This window comes from Engystomops pustulosus, chromosome 6 (genome assembly GCF_040894005.1).
Source record: "Engystomops pustulosus chromosome 6, aEngPut4.maternal, whole genome shotgun sequence".
NCBI lineage: Eukaryota > Metazoa > Chordata > Amphibia > Anura > Leptodactylidae > Engystomops > Engystomops pustulosus.
The window spans coordinates 59,821,521-59,838,723 of record NC_092416.1 but is presented as its reverse complement, the minus strand read 5'-3'; positions in this window follow the sequence as shown (position 1 = coordinate 59,838,723).

Below are 17,203 nucleotides of genomic sequence, written 5' to 3'. Positions count from 1 at the left end.
AGATCGGACACTATGTGCAATGTACTCAGTTCCTCCTACTGTATAACATGCTGTATGCAGATAGGGCACTATATACATTTTTTTGGCCCTTTGGTTGTCCAGGATAATTATAAGTCTTTCATGTTTTGAACATGTTTGCCAATTGATCTGTGTATGATACAGTTCCTTGTTGTTCTATGACAGTGGTGGCGAACCTATGGCACATCACCCAAGAACACCAGACAGGATTCAACGAATCTTCCTGCAATCCCAAGCAACTTAAAAGATGCTGCTTTCAGTCATATATTTAAGTGATACTTACTTCGCTACTTGTGTATGTAGGAAGAGGGAGAATGAGTAGACAGGGCGTAATTATCTTCGGAGGACCTTCTGTTGGCCCCACAATTGTCTGTGTACAGAGGGACACTGGAAAGAAGCTAAAATGATGCAAATTGTACATCTTGTCCTCAGGAGGCCAGTATGATCGAGCGTTGAAGGAGCAATAAGTTACTGCTTTAATTTTTGGTTGGCACCTCGCAATAAATAAGGGGGGATTTGGGTTGTAGTTTGGGCACTCGGCCACTAAAAGGTTAGCCATCACTGGTCTAGGAGCGCCCCTGGATACTGGTACTCTTGCAGCTGAATTAATAGTGGGCACAAAGCTCTGACTTACCTTCTGCAACTTTTGCTCAATATGCACAATTTAAAAGGTATGAATTTTTGATGGCAGGTATACAAGCTGTGACATGCTGCATGTGTTAGCATTAGTTATTGGGGGAAAAACTGTAATTCTCAACACACAACAAATTACATACAACAATGTTGTTTTACTTTCTGTTGAATCTGCTGAATCATGTAGATGTCATGTCATGATAATTAGCGCGTGGGAGATATTGTGATGGTTTAATCACAAAAAAGTTATACAGCTACCTAACATCCACTTGAATAATAATAATTCTTTATTTATATAGCGCACACAGATTACGCAGCGCTGCACATTTTGCCAAATTGGTCCCTGTCCCCATGGGGCTCACAATCTAAACAACCTACCAGTATGTTTTGGGGGAAACCGGAGGAAACCCACGCAAACACGGAGAGAACATACAAACTCTTTGCAGATGTTGACCTGGGTGGGACTTAAACCCAGGACTCCAGTGCTGCAAGGCAGAAGTGCTACCCACTGCCACCATGCTGCCCTACTTGATGTAGATACACAAGTAAAAAGTTGAGCACCCTAAACTGAATGTTTTTATTTACCCCTTATATTAAACTCCAGAGGTATGCTTACTATTTTGATGATGGAGTTTCTGGGGGCGTTTGATAGCCCTGCTGCCCCTCAGGTGGAGCTGGGTACTTCATAAGGCTTAGGCCTGTTGATGTATCCAGTGGATGGCTGCGTCACATTTTATTTCTATGCCAGGTCCTACCTTGAGTTGAAATAGGTGCAGCGTGTGCCATGCGCCGGACCACTACCCCACTTTCCGTGCTCCTCCACGCCCCCTGTTGTATAGCTGGCTTGAAGGGGAAAATAATCGCAAATGCTAGTGCTATGCTATCATTTGCGATTATTTTAAGGCTTCTATGCCAGTGTTCTGGAGCCCCACTGTGTACATGAACTGCTTGATTTAACATGCACAGATTTCTATTATACTCCAGAGCTGCACTCATTATTCTTGAGTAATTTGGGGTCATTTATCATACTTCTGTCTTTCATCATATGTGTTTACTTGTTCCTATTCTTGCACAATGATCAGATTGAGGCTATTTTTTTAGACATTTTAAATTTATGTGACAGACAATGGTTCTGGATTGATCACAGTTCAGAGAAATGTTTTGCACCCAAAAAAGGTACATGTCTGTCACATGTGCCAGGTGTGCAATTTATCCTTATCCTGTATGATCCTGCAGCCTGTATTTTTATGCAAAGTTTGATCTATGATCAAACACTGTATTAGGAGTCTTCAACAAGTCTGTGAGACACATCTCAACAGCTTAGTTGTGTGGAAAAGTTATATTTCCTGCCAGTGTTGGACTGGGTTTCCTTAGGCCCACCAGAGAAAATCAATCCGGTGGCCCACTCTTTATTATCCCCCAGGAAATATACTCTAGCAGTCTTCAAATTGTGTAGTTTTCTGGACCTCTGGGGTTAAGTATTGGGTTGAGCCAGGGCCTACCGGAGCATCCTCTGGTACGCTGATGGGCCAGTCCGACACTATTTCCTACATCAAATGTCTTTAAGATACTTCCAAAAACGTCTTAGGTCCTGGACAGGGAAAGGATTTCTACAAATCTTATTTTTAACTCACAATCAAAAACAGTTTTCAGCCACAATTCTCAATGAAAGTAAGAATGTTATGTTCAATGACAGCAAGAAGAGATGAGAAGGTTGCATTATTGATCTTTACTTACACAAGGCCTGATAAAATGCAGTTTCATGGCTTTGATATGTAAATTTTGGGGAAGTATTGTTGTGCTTTCTATACAAGGATCACCTCATCCATGGCTTGCAGAACAAGTAACAGTTTCTGTCACTTTTCGAATTAGTATTCATAGGTTACAATAGACTCCAGAAACTCCAACAGAAAGTAGAATGACATTGTCAGTGGGGTTACTAATGGATTACTTAAGACAACTGTTTGGGATAGGGTAACAACCCTGGTAGTTGCTCCCTGGGAACAAATAACTGTGTATGTCAGAAACAAACATTAGAAGACTGCCAGGCCCATACACAATACATGAGCCTGTGGTCCAAGTCCACAAAAATCAGTCCATTTCAGTGAAGACTAAGGGGACAAAAACATAAAGAGCAGAATAAAAACAACTATATATATGTTTAATTGCACCTAAGCTCCAGGGATTAGAATTGCATTTTTGGTCACAGACAACTTCTTTGATATATATAGAGAAAAAGCAACCCCAGACAACTGCAGTTAAGATTAAAAGGGGCTTTCTGGGTTATTCATATTGATGACCTATCCTTAGAAAATCTATTCAATATCAGATGGTTTCAAGTGAATATACAGTATTATCAGTTTTAATCATATAAAGTTGCAGGCATTATTAGGTATTGGTCCTGAAGATCTGTGTACCTATACCCTTATGTGTGTTGTTAGTAGGAGCATAACAATGAATATTTCAGGATTGTAGCTGGACTAGGAGCACTGGGGGAGTGTCCTTACACTGTTGTATTTTTTATCTTTGCATTCAAACTGCTCCCCAGCCATTCCCCTATGCTCAGAGGTGAGGGACTGTGGTGTAATATCTAACATATTATTGCATCACAGTGCTCCAAGTACAGCGAAAATCTGGAACATTCATGTGAGGCATCTGCTATTCTGATATTGATATATATATAAATAAATATAAAAGTTGTGGAAAATTCCTGAATACCTATTATTACTGGTGCCAGCAGCTGCAGCGAATAGCTGATCAGGGGTATGTCGCACCCCTACTGCTCTGATCAAATGAGTTACTCTTCTACCGCAAATTCTACCGAACTGAGAATATGGTTCAACCATAACATAATTTCAAAAAAAAGAGGCTGATTACAAGTAAAAAATTCCCCATATACCTGTAAGGTGAAAGCAGTTGACAAAAAACACAAAACAAATTCCCAGTAGACATTTTGGAATGACTGAAAGTGGCCATATGGTACCTCGCTCAGCACCATAACCATGTAGCACATATTGTAAATACGAAAAGGTACAGTATGGGCCCATAGCACCCTACGGGTTTGGTATAACAAGTCCATACTACACAGGTCCCTATCGTGCATGAGATTACATATGTAACATTAAAATCTAAGCCCCTATCGCTTTCCTGGAATGTTTACACACGTCGAGAGATCTCTAAATCCTGTGAGTCTGCATTTGTTGCAGTTTCCCACAGTCCCTCGTCACATTAGCATAAGGGACAATAGACAGTGCACTATCTTGTCTGAGCAGAGCTGCACTCACTGATAACCTGTGTGGATCAGGTGCATTTCTCAAGTGATTGGAGATGGCAGATATGCTGGAAGAGGCACGATTGTGTATAGACAGCCATGTGCATTTTATGACAAGTGTCCACACCCTGGAGAGCCATATTATGTACATATGTGCTCACTTACCCCACAGATAAGGATGGTCATTATCAATATCTGAAGGGCAGGCTCCAAGAAAGTGCATTTATCAATGTAATTACACTGCTCTGTAATGGTGATGGGTAGGAGAGGATTCCCTGGAGAGAAAAAGGGTCATTTCATGCCCTGTCCACACATGATGCAATGATGACATGATATAATATTTGACAGACCAGTTATTTGTGTCATGTAATTTGCATCTGTAAATACTGATATCTTTTTAATTGCAATTTATATATTTTTTCTCTATTATCATATTTACTAAAATTTGTTAATGTTATCCTACTACAGTATTCAATTTGGAGAAACAATGGTCATCCTGTACTTCCTGTTTCATCACATAAACAGTTTTTTAACCCTTTAAGGAAGCAGGGTTTTTTTCGCTCATTTCTCACTCTCAACCTTCAAAAATCCATAACTTTTTCATTTTTCTGTGTACAGAGCTCTGTGAGGGCTTATTTTGTGCATAACAAATTTTACTTTTCCATGATGTTATTTATTATTCCATGCCGTGTACTGAGAAGCTGAAAGAAAATTCCAAATGTGGAAAAATGAAAAAAAAAAACGCATGTGCGTCACGTTCTTGTGGGCTCAGTTTTTACGACTTTAACTGTGCGCTCCAAATAACAGGTCTGCTTAATTCTTTGGTTTGCTACGATCACGGTGATACCAAATGTATACAGGTTTTATTGCGTTTTAATACATTTTAAAAAATTAAACGACTGTGTGCGAAAAAGAAAAAAAATTGCCATTTTCTGAGGCTTATAAATTTTTCATACTTGTGCATAGAGCTGTGTAAAGTATCATTTCTTGCAAAATCAGCCGACATTTTGATCACTTTTTAAAAAATATTTTATGTCATGTAAAATGGTGTAAAAGTTGCGTTTCGGACATTTGGGTGCCATTTTCCGTTATAGAGGTCACCGCCAGCAATAGCCCTATTTATATTTTGATAGGGCATTTTGAGACATGACAATACCTAATGGGGCAAATTTACTTACCCGGTCCATTCGCGTTCCAGCGGCGGCTTCTCCGCTCTGGATTCGGGTCCGGCCGGGATTTAATAAGGTAGTTCTTCCGCCGTCCACCAGGTGGCGCTGCTGCGCTGAAAGTAAACTCATCGCGCCGGAATGCACCGAGCTGGACCAGGTGAAGGTAAGCGGTCCTTATGCGACACATTTTCGGTTTTTAAATGCGGCGGTTTTTCCGAATACGTCGGGTTTTCGTTCGGCCACGCCCCCCGATTTCCGTCGCGCGCATGCCAGCGCCGATGCGCCACAATCCGATCGCGTGCGCCAAAATCCCGGGGCAATTTAAGTACAAGCGGCGCAAAACGGAAATATTCGGGTAACACGTCGGGAAAACGCGAATCGGGCCCTTAATAAATGACCCCCAATGTGTTTGTAATTTTTACTTTCATGAGGGGGCAGTCCAAGGTGCTGCCTCTTCCCCTGACCGCCCCGCCCATTCCATAGGCCAGCGGTGATCACCATGAGTCATGCGGCAGTCACCCCTATTCCCTCACCTATTCCCGCAATGTTTCTAGTGTACATCACAGCAGTGTCTGCTAGCATTACTGGAGGTTTCCGATAATGCTAGTAGTGTAACTGCTGCATCTGTTTTAGCACTAAAAGCTGCTTACTCTAGTAAGTATTGTAGCTCCTAGTGACATTTTTAGAGGTGACAGGTCCTCTTTAAAGAATGAGTCAGTGCACACAGCTTTGATATGCACATTTATTACTTGCACCTTTTGATAAAACACACTTTTGACCACTTAAAGGAAACCTACCACTGCTCGCATGATAAAATCATTCCTCCGGTGCTACCCCTACGTCATCTTCGGAAGGGAGATGCCTTCCGATCTTTAATTATTCATGCCTCCTTCATTGTAGCCATTTCCTTCGGGTGCCGAGAGCCGTGACGTCACCAAGCTCTCGGCACCTATCGCTGTCCGGCTGTGTGAGAGTTAGTTTCTGCACATGCGCGATAGGTGCCGAGAGCTTGGTGACGTCACGGCTCTCGGCACCCGAAAAAAATGGCTACAATGAAGGAGGCGTGAATAATTAAAGATCGGAAGGCATCTCCCTTCCGAAGATGACGTAGGGGTAGCACCGGAGGAATATTTTCATATGTAAGTAAAACATTTTTTCATCTAAACTAACGATCGCCGTGCCGAACTAAAGTATGTGCCGGCATCAGTATTAAATAGCCTACCAGGTGGTCTGCTCGCATGATTTTATCATGCGAGCAGTGGTAGGTTTCCTTTAACGACCAGTCCCTTTTTAGTTTTTGCGTTTTCATTTTTCACTCCCAACCTTCAAAAATCTATAACTTTTTATTTTTCCATGTAAAGAGCTGTGTGAGGGCTTGTTTTCTGTGTAACAAATTGCACTTCATAGTGATGGTATTTAATATTCTCTGCCGTGTACTTGGAAGCAGAGAAAAAAATCTAAATTCTGTGAAATTGGTGAAAAAAATGCATACCCGCCATTTTCTTGTGGACTTGTATTTTACGGATTTCACTATGTGTATTCACTATTCCCCAAATGACATCCCAAACGTTGGGAATATTACAGTATATATGATAGATCAGACTTTTTGGGATCCGGTAATACCTAACAAGTCTATGATTTTTACTGTTTATTTTTATTTCTATTAGTTCTAGGGAAAGGGGGTGATTTGAATTTTTGTATTTTTTAATTTATTTTTTATATTTTTCTTTACTATTTTTCAGACTCCCTATGGTACTTTAATCCTAGCTTGTCTGATTGAGCCTACCATATACTGAGATACTAAAGGATGCCATTATATGGGGATTTACCTCATTATTCATTACAATGTACATCATTTTTTGAAAATTTGTGTAAATTGATGAATACGGATAATATGCATGTTTTTGATAAATGATAACAACCAGCAAGAGTCTTTGAATGCATATAACAGAGTTAAAACAACCCTCTAGCTGCCTGCAATTACCACTAGAGGGCGCTATACATAAAGAATACAATGAGCTCTTGAGCTTCCCTTCTGGTACAGCAAGAAGACATAGTGGCCATTTCACATCTGAATTAAGAATAATGGATTTGATTATAAAAAGTGTATATTTAATTTAAAATTTTTATGAAAGAATGGTTAAAAACCTTATTTCACTTATTGTTCTGACACCCTCAATCCGTCCCTGTGAACGAGTTGTCAGACAGCTAAACTTTTTCCTATCAATTCATTGAGTTGGACGCAGGGAGTCATTTTCAACTTTTATTAAAAGGATCCGTGTAAAACTACAAGACAACAGTATTCAGTACAAGGTACACAGCAAATCTCAGCACATCACATTCTGTAAGAAACATGAAGATGGCTGCAGAAGAGGCAAGGGACCAGGCTAGAGATTAACATAATGGAATACTAAGGAAGCCTAAATAGGAAAAGGTTTGTCTGCACAGAAACATGAGGCAGAATAAATGAGGCAGCAATACAAAAACTTATCAACAGATGGAGCTGCTGGCAAGACCAACTAGATACATTCCTGAGAAGGCATGGCAGTTATAGTTATAAATTGATTTGTTCAATCTCTAACCTCATTTGGCCCTGGTTAGACTTAAAGGGGTAGTCCCATGAACAAAAGTTTAACAGTTAACAGAACGCCCATTTCGATTTAGTAATTTGTCTTGTAAAAGGAATAGTGTAGCCACGACACTTCTTAAAAAACATGTGCAAGCACTAAAAGAGCGTGCAAAGTCCGACTAACGCAGGGGTTTTAATAAAGCTGGGCCAGTATATTTTCTAGGGCATCAACCCATTTCTCCCTACTTTGCTGAATATTACATGTGTGCCTGTACTAGTCTAATGAATGTGCAAAATGCAATGCTCTCCAGACTCTGCACAGTGCCCTCTAGTGTGGAATTATAATATTACAAACTCCACACATAAAACCAGTTTCAAAATGAGTAAGAGTAAATTTATGAATAAGGTTTTCAAATTATTTAATTCTATAATATAATATATAACTATATAATGAGAGAAATAATTAAGAATTATAGTTCTCTGTGATTGTAGTGACCCAAAGAATAAAGGGGATGTATAATTTATACCACACAGTGAAAGCAGTAAAAACAAAGCCCTTAAAGTGGTATTCCCATCTGGGCATTCACAATGAATCTAATTCAATCGATTAATCTGCCATATTCATACATTTCTTCAATTGGATGTTATTAAAAAAATATCCCTGACTGAAGATCATTTTCCATAAATGCATACATGTCCCATAGAAATGAGAGAGCTTTTCTTGGATGTCATCGACCCGCACTCGGTGGTCAGACATTCAGATTCAGCGTTTGCTACCACAGGCTGGCTGTGGGACATGGAGAAACTCCTGCCCATTTTCAAGCAAAAACTATTAGTTTCCTTGTGGTTACTTTCAAGGACAACAGTCTGTTTTTTGTGCAATCTCTCCAGCAGTGGTCGCATTTGATGACATTCGTTGTCTGTTTCACAGAGACCATATGGCTGTTTTTATGGGAAATTTATCTTCAATTAGATACATTTTTTTAATAACATCCAATTAATGAAATGTATGTATATGGTAGATAAATCAAATTAAATGTGAATATCCATTTCTACAGAAAACAAGCCACTATACAGCTCTGGACAATATGAAAATAAAAAAGAAGTAAAAATCAGAAATGCAAAAACAGAAAGTGGCTGCTGCATTAAGTGGTTAAAGTTGATTTCCAGGGTTATGTAGCTCAAAGGATAGGTCATTAATATCAGATAGTGTATACAGGCAGTCCCCGTGTTACGTACAGGTTAGGTTCTGTAGATTTGTCCTTAAGTTGAATTTGTTTGTAACTTGGAACTTTATACAGACGGTCCCCTACTTCTGGACACCCGACTTACGGACGAACCCTAGTTAAAGACAAACTACTCTGCCCTGATGAAGCTCTCTGGTTGCTTTCCTATAGTCCCAGAGTAGAATAATCAGCTGTAAGGTGTCTGCAATGAAGCTTTATTGATAATCCTTGGTCCCATTACAGCAAAAAAAAAATCCGATGTCACTGGGGAAAAAAAAAATTTGGATCTACAATTATAAAATAACCATTTCGACAGACATACAAATTCACCTTAAGAACAAACCTATGGACCCTATCTTGTATGTAACCCGGCGACTGCCTGTAGTTTATAATTGAATCCCCAGCCAGAATGTCTTTTGGACTCTGTGACAATTGGATTTTAAAAATGTTTGGTTGTCATAAGAATCAGAATCAACAATAAAGCTAATTTGCTTACACCATTTATAACACCTACAGCTGATTATTATACCCTAGGGCCAAAGTATAGTGAATTACCACATCCAGAGGTCCATTTGTATCTAGGGGTTGTCTGTATGTCGAGATTTCTTAAGTAGGGGATTGTCTGTATAGTCGAGTATAAGCCGAATTTTTCCGCACAAAAATTATGCAGAAAAGCCCATACTTGGCTCATACTCAAGTAAAAAAAAAGAAAGAAAGTTAATACTCACCTTCCGACCCCCCCTGCAGGTCCTCTTCTTGAGTCTGTCAGTGGCAGGTCCGTGTGACATTGTGGTGCACAGGCTATGACGTTGGCCACTACTGACATCAGAGTGTGAGTGTGTGGCGGCTGCCTATATATGATATATATGTATATATGATATATGATATAGCCTGGTGGGCTGGCTATATACTGGGGCAGGCTGGCTTGCTATATACTGAGGCAGGCTGTCTAGCTATATATTTGGGGCAGGCTGGCTGACTGCATACTGGGGGCCGGATATATACTGGGGCCTGGCGGGCCATATACTGGGGGCTGGATGGCTATGTACTAAGGACTTACTATATATTTGGGGCTGTCTGGTTATATACTGGGGCTACCTGGCTATTTACTGGGGGCAGGGGGCTGGATAGCTATATACAGGGTTGCATGGGCTGGCTGTATACTGGTAGGTAAGGGGCTGTTGACCATATCCTAGTGCACACAGGGCTCAATAACTATATACTGGAGGAGACTGTGACCAATGCATTTCCCACCCTAAACTTATACTTTAGTCAATAGGTTTTCCCAGTTTTTTGTGGTAAAATTAGGAGCCTTGGATTATATTTGGTTTATACTCAGGTATATACATTAAGTGGGGTCCAACACTTAAGAGCCCCAATAAGAATCTATTTGCAGCAGACGAAGGCAGAATAAAAACAAAAGATTGAGCCAGTAAAAGCTCCATTGCATTAAATTCACTTAAATTAGGGATCAATACAGAAAAGGCTAATTAGTGGTACTCCCTAGTATAGGACCCCCACAGATGTGGTATCGATGACTATTTATCACATCTATGGATATGCGGAGAAAAAGGGAGGGGGGACAGAGAGAAACAGCGCTACCTAGTGCGAGATTATCCTTGGTTAGTTCCTGGGTGCTCTTGAGTAAGAGGTGCTAATGGGTGAGATTTGGTACTCACCTTTGCTGTTTGTGCTAGAGACAGGCACAACGTTGGGTCAGGCATATGTGATGTGTAACTACTACCGTCCCCACCCTTGCCCCCAGGTTGGGTAACAAGGGCGTATAGTAAATGGGCTGGGGGGTAGGTCACTGGTTGTACCACCGTATGAGTAAAAATGGGACATCTGAAAGGCGGTGCTCCTTAACTACAACGAGTGCTTCCTTAGGTCTAGGCTTGTTGTGCTGGAGTGGTACAATAATCATTATTCCAAAATATCTCTGAATAAAAGGAAACCTTTTACCCCTGAGGACCAGCACCTTTCAGACATCCCATTTTTACTCATACGGTGGTACAACCAATGACCTACCCTCCAGCCCAGTGATGGGCAACCTTTTGAGCTTGGTGTGTCAAAATTCGCCGAGCATAACTCGGGTGGTGTGTCACCTTGACAAAAAAACATAATTTTGTGATATTTATAGTTTAAGTAACAAATATGTATACTATTTAACTTCTAGGGTACTTTAACCGTAGGTTGTCTGATTGATCCTACCATGTAATGCCATACTACATTATGGCAGTATATGGGGATTTTCCCAATAATCTATTACTATGTGCAAATCACACATTGTAATAGATCGGTTACAATCAGACAGGTGTGGAAATGCTTAGTGACCTGTGAACTTTCTGTCATGAAAGTTCACAGGTTATAGCGAGGGCACAGGCGCCACTGTCTGCATCTCCCTCATGCCCTCTTGGCATGGAGAAGGTGTGAGGAGCAAAATAATCACAATGTCTGGGCTTGTACATCACAAAACTGACACACAAGCCCTGATGACTGTCTTCTATCATACAGTGCACTGACCTTACTTACTATATGATGATTGTGGTTGTCCTCTCTTGCCCCTGCTGTGGAGATGGTCAGTGTAGAGGTGGCAGCTGCTGGGACATCACACAAGGCAGCAGCGATGTGACCTCTGACTGTGATGCCATCTTCCCCCCACCAAAACTATCAGGAGCTGCAGAGGAGCCTCCTGGGTGTACGGCCGTGTCACCTCTCCTGTGCCCCATGCTGATACCTGTGCTGACTGGAGACACTAGGCACAGCTCACACATGGGGAGGGGCCGGCCCGGGGGAGGAGGAGGAGGAGGAAGGGGGGAGTGCCGGAAGCTCAGTGCAATCTCTCAGCCTCCCATCTACTGCACCTGGTCATGTAGGATGAAACTTAACTCTCAGGCAGCCGTGTGTCAGTGAAAATGGCTGACACGCGTGTCATAGGTTAGCCATCACTGCTCCAGCCCATTATTTATCACATCTGTTCTATATCTGTCTATTTTTTAATCTATATATTAACTATGTATTCAACTGTTTATCGGGCTAGCTATGCATTGTTATTCTTGTTTTCTATACATCTATCTATTCAGCTATATCTACCCCTATATCTACTATAAGAAGTCATCCCTGGAGAAATCTACACAAAGTAAAAATACATTTGATGTAATTTCTCTTTATACTTAAATATCCATCCTAGATAATAATGAGCCTTTATTACAGATGGCACTACAAATATAAATGTTATTCAGGAATGAGATGAAAATGCAGCTTCTGCTTACTATCAATAGTCTTCTTTCTCTTCCATGTAACAATTTGTCTCTTTTATGCGCCTGGACTTTCATGTGTTAATATTCAGCATCAGATATGCGCAGGAAAGATGTATCCATATAAACATCCACAGGAATATCCAGCACAGAGCGACTCATACCACATAGAGGTAATACACACCAGACACAAGAGCCTGGACACAAGGCCCTGAGCCCATAACACTGAGTGCAACACACCCCACAGAGCCATATGTAATATGAATAGAGGCTGGAGGGGTGCAATCCACTGAGACGCCAATATACACTGATGTAGATGTATCAGAGATACTATACACAGACACACAATACAATGCACCCAGCCACACAATACATAGGGCTCACAATATACATAGATGTATGCACCACAGCTACTATACACAGCCACACAGCAGGGGACAATGCAATGTACACAGCCAGGAAATGGATATTACACAGATACATGTATCTCACACCTTCTTTTAGATGTACTATCTGATTGATAATTGTGTATTTATATAGAATATAGAAATAGGCCTCTGTAAAGGGGGACCTGTTTACTCCAGCCGTTCACTAGTGATGTCATGAGCTGCCACATAATACTTAATGATGTCACACTAGGATCAATAATAAAAATAAAAATATTCATTTGTGCTGAGATAGAACAACTATAACATGTAGTTCTACTGATCTATCAATTTTCTGATTTATCTCTCTGTATCTATTTTATTTACTTTTACAAACTTTAATTGATGTACATTAGTAGACTGTCTATCTGTCTAGCGATTATCTATCTATTCATAAATCTTTATTAGGGGAAGTTTGGGGAAAATGTGTGCAAGGTAAATATATATTTGTTGCAATATTTGTTGTTCTCTTTTACATAAATATCTATCATATATCCATCATTTTAGAGTCTTTAATATTAATATTAATTCAAATATATATTTTATTAAAAAGAAAGGAAAAAAAGGTCAGCTCCTGTTTACTATCAATAGTAAAAAAAAGTCTTATTTTTCCTCCAGGTAACAATTTGCCTCTTTTACTAGCCTGGATATTCATGTGCTAAGTATTCTGCATCACATGATGTATCTATATAAACATCCTTAGGAATATGTACTACAAAGCGACTCACACCACATAGTGGTAATACACACCAGACACAAGAGCTTAGGCTCTGTGGGGTGTGTTGCTCGCAGTGTTATGGGCTCAGGGCCCTGTGTCCAGGCTCTTGTGTCTGGTGTGTATTACCTCTATGTGGTGTGAGTCGTTCTGTGCTGGATATTCCTGTGGATGTTTATATGGATACATCTTTCCTGCGCACATCTGATGCAGAATATTAACACATGAAAGTCCAGGGGCATAAAAGAGACAAATTGTTACATGGAAGAGAAAGAAGACTATTGATAGTAAGCAGAAGCTGCACTTTTATCTCATTCCTGAATAACATCTATATTTGTAGTTAGATCACTAATAAAGACTCATTATTACATATTATGGATATTTATATAAGGAGAATAATTGTAATAAATGTATATTTAATTTGTACACCTTTCTTCTAGACTTCTGATAAATAGGGATGGATACTAGATAGATAGATAGATAGATAGATAGCCCATTGATTTACCTAAAGTAAAGTTTATATAAATACTAGATAAAGTTTAGATATATAGAACAAAAACAACAGCATAGTGACTGTATGCATGTACGCTCCTCAGGCTATGCCCCTCAACCAATATATGTACAATAAGGCATCACTCACAGTTCTTTGAAAAGTTCCTTTGTCATCCACATCTATACTCAGCATATCGGTCCTCACTTGAGAAGGGCCAGTATGAGCTGTATTGATACAACTCCAGGGAATGAGATTTTGAGGAACTTAATGTTTTCTTTAAATATGTAGATAGATATATGACAGATACAAGAATATAGATATGAAATTGGACAGATAAAAATAAATTGCTCTTTATGTAATGTGAGAATTATCTCAGCACACATGGATATTTTATTTTAATAGATACAGATTGAGTGTCCTCAGTTTATAGCCTTTATTAGCTAATTAAAAATATTTAGATATTGATGCAAGTGTGAGATCATTTAGTACTGTGCGGCAGCTCATGACATCATAAGTTACCAGCAAGTAAAAAACTTATGAATTTGAGAAGTTTCTTAGTCTTTTCTATGGCAAAACATAATAGATAAAACCTAATTACTTCTCTGACATTTCTAAAAAGGTGTAAAATACATGTATGTGTAATATCCATTTCCTGGCTGTGTACATTGCATTGTCCCCTGCTGTGTGGCTGTGTATAGTAGTGGTGGTGCATACATCTATGTACATTGTTAGCCCTATGTATTGTGTGGCTGGGTGCATTGTATTGCCCTCTGTATTGTGTGTCTGTGCATAGTACCTCTGATACATATACCTCAGTGTATATTGGCGTCTCAGTGGATTGCACCCCTCCAGCCTCTATTCATATTACATATTGCTCGCAGTGTTATGGGGTCAGGGCCTTGTGTCCAGGCTCTTGTGTCTGGTGTGTATTACCTGTATGTGGTGTGAGTCGCTCTGTGCTGGATATTCCTGTGGATGTTTATATGGATACATCTTTCCTGCACACATCTGATGCTGAATACTTAACACATGAAAGTCCAGCCGCATAAATGAGACAAATTGTTACATGGAACAGAAAGGATACTATTGATAGTAAGCAGAAGCTGCACTTTTATCTCATTCCTGGCATAACATCTATATTTGTAGTGACACCTGTAAAAAGAGTTAATAACATTTTGTATGAGTGACTTATACTTATACTTATGGTAGAGAAAAATGGATATTTACCATATTTACGTTTCTCCTGGACAGTCATTCTGATATCCATATCTAAATTAAAGTTAAATGGATGAGATTCATAAAAATGAATGGCAGATTATTAATTGAAGAATTAGATAAAATGCAATTAATACATAAACAAATATATGGAGGTAATTAAACTGGTCGATATCTGAGAAAAGGATAGACGCATGGATGTGCAGATAAATACCACACCATGACTAAGGCTTGAGAGCAAGCTGAAACGCGTAGGTTGATTACCTACATGTCACTTTTCCTGCACTTTTTTAATGTAAGAAGAATAAAGTTTTGAAGTTTTATGGGATGTGCCACGTATACTCTTTTTTACTTGGATTACTTTAACACGTGGGCACTCCAAACAAGCCTCCACTATCCTCAAAGCAAGTTTCTGGCTATAAGGGTATGTGAGACATTTTTTCCTATTTTTCTCTACGTTTGTGCAGATAAATAGATTGTTAGATAGATAGATAGATAGATAGATAGATAGATATATGAAGAAAATGTGCAGCACTCCGTTTGTGGTCAAAAAAGTTTAAAGTGGTTCTTTTATTCCATCACATATAACAATAGCTATGTGATGGAATAAAAGAACCACTTTAAACTTTTTTGACCACAAACGGAGTGCTGCACATTTTCTTCATCTCTCTATTTGGAGGACTTAAGGCCCAGTCCTGTGTTGCCTGCACCCACCTGCCTAAGACGTCTTGTGTGCTGCTTGTATTTTCCTATCGTAGATAGATAGATAGATAGATAGATAGATAGATAGATAGATAGATAGATAGAAAAATAAAGTTCAGAGCAGCTTCTCTAAAATAGAAAAGTAAAAAACAGAAGTACAAGCCAACATAGTCCGCTAATAACTCCATGTAATATGTTAAAAATAAAAATTGCTGCACTCCAGCATTTTGTCAAAGGCTTCAGTATGGGAAGCTGAAATGTTGCAGTTTTTTGCTGGTTGCTGGAGTGCACCCATTTCTGTTTTTACTAGATAGATTTATCTGTTTAATAACCATTTCCCAGCTGGGACATTCCCTTGCATTAAGGTTCATAAACACGTTGTTATACATAATATATAAAGGTAAAAATCCACATAGGCTTGGAATACAAAGAACAATCACTAGACATAGAAAGATACAACTCACAAACACACAGCCCAAAAATATAGGTACGGTGGATGGCAAAAGGGCAGAGGGCATTCCTTGAGTTCAGCTAACATATACAATGCAGCCAGACACAAAATAGACATATTTAGGATTTCATCATGCTGCCCTCTACTGTCCATTATTAAGTAGTAGACTTTATAGTACAAAGTAGACTTTTCTTTCAATAGCCTTAAAATAGTTCCCCAATATAGGCAGATACTGGGGCTAATCGTTTATTCCTTAGTATTATAATTTCTGCATTATTTTCATTACCAGCATAGGATTTTATGAGGTTAGGTGTCTTGCCCTAAGGGGAGTTTTCATCAAACACAACTATGTTATCCCCACACAGGTTTATTTTAGACATTAGTGCAAAAACCATAGGTGGGACTCGCATATATCAGACAACTATATATCTCTCTATTTATCTTATATTTTTCTATTTATCCAGAGGGGGTGCCTGCCTAGCAGATAAATATACATATTACATACTAATGAACCCTTATTACAGATTGCAATAAAAATATAGATGTTATGTCAGGAATGAGATAAAAGTGCAGCTTCTGCTTACTATCAATAGTCTTCTTTCTCTTCCATGTAACAATTTGTCTTATTTATGCGCCTGGACTTTCATGTGTTAAGTATTCAGCATCAGATATGCGCAGGAAAGATGTATCCATATAAACATCCACAGGAATATCCAGCACAGAGCGACTCACACCACATAGAGGTAATACACACCAGACACAAGAGCCTGGACACAAGGCCCTGAGCCCATAACACTGAGAGCAACACACCCCACAGAGCCATATGTAATATGAATAGAGGCTGGAGGGGTGCAATCCACTGAGACGCTAATATACACTGAGGTATATGTATCAGAGGTACTATGCACAGACACACAATACAATGCACCCAGCCACACAATACATAGGGCTAACAATATACATAGATGTATGCACCACAGCTACTATACACAGCCACACAGCAGGGGACAATGCAATGTACACAGCCAGAAAATAGATATCACACAGATACATGTATCT